A 6,000-nucleotide genomic window follows, 5' to 3' on the forward strand; every position below is an offset into this window, starting at 1 on the left:
ACTGTATACTTCAAAATGGTTAAGATGGTAAATTTTATGAGTATTTTATCACAACAGCTAGGCATGGTGACTCGTGCCTGTAATCCCAGCACTTTGGGAGGCCAAGGCAGGTGGATCACCTGAGGTCAGGAGTTTGAGACCAGCCTGGCCAACATGGTAAAATACCGTCTCCTAAAAATACAAAAATTAGCTGGGTGTGGTGGTGGGCACCTGTAATCCTACTCGGGAGACTGAGGCATGAGTATCGCTTTTACCAGGAAGGCAGAGGTTGCAGTGAGCCGAGATTGAGCCAGTGCACTCCAGCATAGGCAACAGAGCAAGACTCCGTCTCAAAAAAAAAAAAAAAAAAAAGGTGTTCCTTGAGACACAAGCACTCCTGGAGGTCTTCCATGTTTTTTTTTTTTTTTGAGACGGAGTCTCGCTCTGTCACCCAGGCTGGAGTGCAGTGGCACGATCCCCACTCACTGCAAGCTCCGCCTCCCGGGTTCACGCCATTCTCCTGCCTCAACCTCCCGTGTAGCTGGGACTACAGGCGCCTGCCACTGCGCCCGGCTAATTTTTGTATTTTTAGTAGAGACGGGGTTTCACCGTGTTAGCCAGAATGGTCTCCATCTCCTGACCTCGTGATCCACCCATCTCAGCCTTCGAAAGTGCTGGGATTACAGGTGTGAGCCACCACGCCTGGCTTTTTTTTGTTTTGTTTTGAGACAGTGTTGCTCTGTCACCCAGGCTGGAGTACAGTGGCACGATCTGAGCTCACTGCAACCTCCGCCTCCTGGATTCAAGCAATTCTCCTGCCTCAGCCTTCCTAAGTAGCTGGAATTACAGACATGCACCACCATGCCCGGCTAATTTTTGTATTTTTAATAGATACAGGGTTTTGCCATGTTGGCCAGGCTGGTCTCGAACTGACCTCAAGTGATCTGCCCACCTCAGCTTCCCAAAGTGCTGGGATTACAGGCATAAGCCACCGCGCCTGGCCGAGGACCCCCTCTTAACTTGGGGATTCACTAGGACTCACAAGTCTCAGCACGTGTTGAACTCACAGTGATGCAGTCAGAATGCACAGCTGGATATTAAGGAAAAGGACTCAGCAGAGCCTGCAGGAATCCAGGCACAGGCTTCCTATGCCCTCTCCAATCCGAGGAGTCACACAGAACACACTCTTCCCCCAGCAACAAAGATGCAGAAACGTGTGTGTATGCCATGTTTCTGTCCAGGAAGGCCCACTAGAGACACAGCACCAAAGGTTTTTACTGAAGTCTGGTCACATAGGCAGCCTCTGCCTGGCTGGTACCAAAATTCCATACTCCAGAAGGAAAGCAGGTGTTAATTTAGCATTAGCCACAGTGTTTTTTGTATTTTTGTTTTCTGACACAGAGTCTCACTCTGTCACCCAGGCTGGAGTACAGTGGCACGATATTAGCTCACTGCAGCCCCTGCCTCCCGGGTTCAAGCAGTTCTCCCACCTCAGCCTCCCGAGTAGCTGGGATTTACAGGCGCACCACCACACTGGGCTAATTTTTGTGTTTTTAGTAGAGATGGGGTTTCACCATGTTGGCCAGGCAGTCCCAAACTCCTGACCTCAGATGATCCACCCTCCTCGGCCTCCCAAAGTGCTGAGATTACAGGTGTGAACCACCGTGCAGGCTGTGCGGGCCGCTAGCCACAGTGTTTACTATCTAGTCTAGGCAAACAGCCCTCTTATCAGTGAGCTGTTGATGAGGAGTACTCTGAGCCCAGAGGCTAGCCCAGGACCAACCTTGCAAACAATAGATATTAACCATTTTTTCTGTGGTATTAACCTTTTTTTCTGCACGATGCCAAATTGGTGTTACGTAATGGGCTTATAAACAAGGTTAGATTACTTCCTCCTATCACAAATGATGGAGGAAATCCTATAGAGGAAAAAGCCTTGACATTAGCCCTGGTTTTATTTTTGTAGGGCATTTCCTTTAGAGCCACAAATTCTTAAATTTGTTCTGTCTTGTTCTTGAAAGCTATGTATATGACTTTAATAGGTGAGAATCTCTAGTTTCCCCCATCCTACATCTTCCCATGAAGGCTTTGTATCAATACAACAAAATTATTCTCAAGGGTTCTCATGTCTCTCAAACCCCTATTTCTAGGCATGACTCCCAGAAACAGATATCAAAGGATAACAGGTATCAAAGGATAACAGGATGTGAGTGATTTCTTTTTTTTTCTTTTTTTTGAGATGAAGTTTCACTCGTTGCCCAGGCTGAAGTGCAGTGGTGTGATCTCGACTCACTGCAACCTCCGCCTCCCGGGTTCAAGCGATTTTCCTGCCTCAGCCTTCTGAGTAGCTGGGATTACAGGTGCCCGCCACCACGCCCAGCTAATTTTTTGTATGTTTAGTAGAGATGGGGTTTCACCATATTGGCCTGGCTTGTCTTGATCTCCTGACCTCAGGTGGTCCACCTACCTTGGCCTCCCAAAGTGCTAGGATTACAGGTGTGAGTCACCATGCCCAACTGGATGTGAGTGATTTCAGTAGAATGTGGACATCCTTCCTTATTTTCTCAAACTGAGAGATTCATTATGTAATTGAAAGAAAATATTCTTTGCAGTATGGCCTAAGTGTCTAGTTCTGTTACTTTTGGTCCTCTAAGAAAATGAAAGACTTGGTCAAGCTGGATCAAATTTCAGCCATATGGTTGGGTAAATATAATACGATGAGGTTTTGTTATATAATCAGCAGTGAAATGATATGAAAACCAAAAATAAAACCCTAACCCCCCAACCCCAAACAGACTGAACAGACCCCGTAATGGGTCCAGAGGATGCTAGAGAAACCTGAAAAACAGTTCCCAGCCATGACAGGGAAAGAAGGTCAGCCGCCTTATTATACCCACCTTTTTCGGAGTTTAGGCACGACTGACTAGTATTAACATTAAAACAGAAATCTTAAGACTGACAGAACAGACTCTGTAGCAATAAGATACCAAGTTCCAGCCTGACTGGTATAGCATCACATGACAGATGGGAGACCTGAAGGAAATACAAATATTTTACCCCCAAATACGTGTTTGTTTGTTTGTTTTTGAGACAGAGTGGAGTGAAGTGGCTTGTCACCAGGCTGGAATGCAGCGGCATGATCTTGGCTCACTGCAAGCTCCACCTCCTGGGTTCAAGAGGTTCTCATGCTTCAGCCTCCTGTGTAGCTAGGTTTACAGTTGCATGCCACCACACCTGGCTAATTTTTTGTATTTTTAGTAGAGATGGGGTGTTGTCATGTTGTCCAGGCTGGTTTCAAACTGCTGAGCTCAGGCAATCCAACCACCTCAGCCTCCCAAAATGCTAGGATTATAGGTATGAGACACCATGCCTAGCCCAAAATATATATGTATATATTTTGTTGTTGTTGTTGTTGTTGTTGTTTTGAGAGTCTTACTGTGTCACCCAGGCTGGAATGCAGTGGCATGATCTCGGCTCCCTGCAACCCCTGCCTCCCGGGTTCAAGCAATTATTCTGCCTCAGCCTCCCGAGTAGTTGGGATTACAGGCGCCCACCACCATGCCCGGCTAATTTTTGTATTTTTAGTAGAGACGGGGTTTCACCATGTTGACCAGGCTGGTCTCGAACTCCTGATCTCAGGTGATCCACCTGCCTCTGCCTCCCAAAGTGCTGGGATTACAGGCATGAGCCACCGCACCTGGCCAAACTTTTTAATAAACTCTTACTCCTGGCCGGGCGTGGTGGCTCATGCCTGTAATCTCAGCACTTTGGGAGGCCGAGGCGGGTGGATCATGAGGTCAGTAGTTCGAGACCAGCCTGGCCAACATGGCAAAACCCCATCTCTACTAAAAACAAGAAAACAATTAGCCAGGCATGGTGGCATGCACCTGTAGTCCCAGCTACTTGGGAGGCTGAGGCAGGGTAATCACTTGAACCCAGGAAGAGGATTGCACCACTGCTTTCCAGCCTGGGTGACAGGGCGAGACTCCGTCTCAATCAATAAATCAATCAATAAATAAGATCGGACATGGTAGCTCACGCCTGTAAGCCCAGCATTTTGGGAGGCTGAGGCGGGTGCATCACCTGAGGTCGGAAGTTCAAGACCAGCCTGGCCAACATGGTGAAACCCCATCTCTACTAAAAATAGAAAAATTAGCTGGGCCTAGTAATGCACGCCTGTAACCCCAGCTACTGGGGAGTCTGAAGCAGGAGAATCGCTTGAACCCAGAGGGCGGAGGTTGCCGTGAGCCGAGATCACACCATTGCACTCCAGCCTGGGTGACAGAGACTTCATCTCAAAAAAATAAAAAATAAAAAATGAAAAAGTTTTAGAGCAGGAATGAAAGGAAGAAAGTACACTTGGAAGAGGGTCAAGTGGGCAACATGAGGATCCAAGTGCCCTGTTCAGCCTTGGACTTGGGGTTTTATACATTGGCATGGTTCCAGGGTTTGTGTTTTTCCTCCCTTGATTTTCCCCTTGGGGCAGGCTGTCTGTGTGCACAGGGACCTGCCAGCACTTGGGAGGGACCGTATGTGCAGTGTGTTTACTGAAGTTGTGTGTATGCTCATTTGAGGCATTTTTCTCTTACCAGTCGAACATTCCCAGAGGAAGGTCATATACCAGTTCAACTCCCATTTTGCCTCTTAGTGCACATGTGTGAACCGATTCGCCCAGCGCCTGAGATCTTATCAGGAAGCTGCTGATCACTAGCTCCAGGTATTTTCTATCTACTGGGAGACGGCGGGTCCCTGGAACCAGCTGCAACCAATTATCATTTTAGAGAAACAGTTTAACAACTGCCTGACCATCATCTGATGGTTGCCTGACGACCTGGTAGGGGCCCTCTCCTGCCCTGCCCAGTTCTGCCTAACTACCACTCTAACGTATTGATTTATATCTTGACCTGCAACTTCTGTCTCCCTAAATGTGTGAAACCAAGCTGTAACTGACCACACTTTCTCAGGACCTCTTGAGATTGTTCTCCCAGCCATAGTCACTCATACTGGCTCAGAATGAACCTCTTTAAATATCTTACGGGGTTTGGTTTTGTTCATCAACATGGTTGTGAATATGGATTATGTTTATTGGTTAAGAGATAGTTAACTTTGAAAAGTTAATTTCTCATTAAAATGTAACATAATTACTTTGGCTTGTTCGTTTGGGTTATTTTGGTTGGGTTTCCAGCATGTAAAATAATTAGACAACTCCTTTCTCTAAAACTCATATTTCTTTCTTTTTTTCTTTTTTTTTTTTTGAGACAGAGTCTCACTCTGTTGCCCAGGCTGGAGTACAGTGGCGTGATCTTGGCTCCTTGACTCACTACAACCTCTGCCTCCTGGGTTCAAGTGATCCTCCTGGCTCAGCCTCCTGATGTGTGAGCCACCATGCCTGGCTAATTTTTGTGTTTTTAGTAGAGACAGGGTTTCACCATGTTGGCCAGTCTGGTCTCAAATTCCTGACCTCAGGCATGAGCCACCATGCTCGGCTTCATATTTCTTTTTTTTCTTTTTTTTTTTTTGAGACACCGTCTTACTCTGTTGCCCAGGCTGGATGGCAGTGGTGTGATCACAACTCTGCCTGCAACCTCTGCCTCCTGGGTTCAAGTGATTCTCGTGCCTCAATAGCTGAATAGCTGGAATTACAGGTGCGCGCCGCCATACCCACCACAGGTTTTGCCGTGTTGGCCACACTGGTCTTGAACTCCTGGGCTCAAGCAATTCACTTGCCTCAGCTTCCCAAAGTGCTGGGATTACAGGCATGAGCCACAGCGCCCAGCCTATAACTCATATTTCTTGATAGATATTGGAAACATACTCCCTATAAATACTCTAACTCTGCCAGGCACGGTGGCTCACGCCTGTAAATCCTAGCACATTGGGAGGCCGAGGCAGGTGGATCATGAGGTCAAGAGATTGAAACCATCCTGGCCAAAATGGTGAAACCCCATCTCTACTAAAAATACAAAAATTAGCCAGGCGTGGTGGCGCACGCCTGTAGTCCCAGCTCCTCGGGAGGCAGAG

General features: G+C 47.3%; 1 protein-coding gene across 8 annotated transcripts in view; it reads left to right on the plus strand.

Moving 5' to 3' along the window:
* MFSD11 (major facilitator superfamily domain containing 11) overlaps window positions 1-5,123 on the plus strand; it is a 52,757-nt gene extending 47,634 nt beyond the window's left edge. For 4 of the 8 annotated variants that reach the window (XR_013407316.1, XM_077972982.1, XM_077972975.1 and 1 more), the window contains one exon: window positions 4,572-5,123. The gene's annotated coding sequence lies outside the window, so the exon portion shown is untranslated. Of the gene's footprint in view, window positions 1-1,474; window positions 1,768-4,571 lie in introns of those variants that run through there. The other 4 variants (XR_013407308.1, XR_013407307.1, XR_013407309.1 and 1 more) reach the window with 3 other exon arrangements.
* The last annotated feature ends 877 nt before the right edge of the window (window positions 5,124-6,000 follow it).

This window comes from Macaca mulatta, chromosome 16 (genome assembly GCF_049350105.2).
Source record: "Macaca mulatta isolate MMU2019108-1 chromosome 16, T2T-MMU8v2.0, whole genome shotgun sequence".
NCBI classification, from domain to species: Eukaryota; Metazoa; Chordata; class Mammalia; order Primates; family Cercopithecidae; genus Macaca; species Macaca mulatta.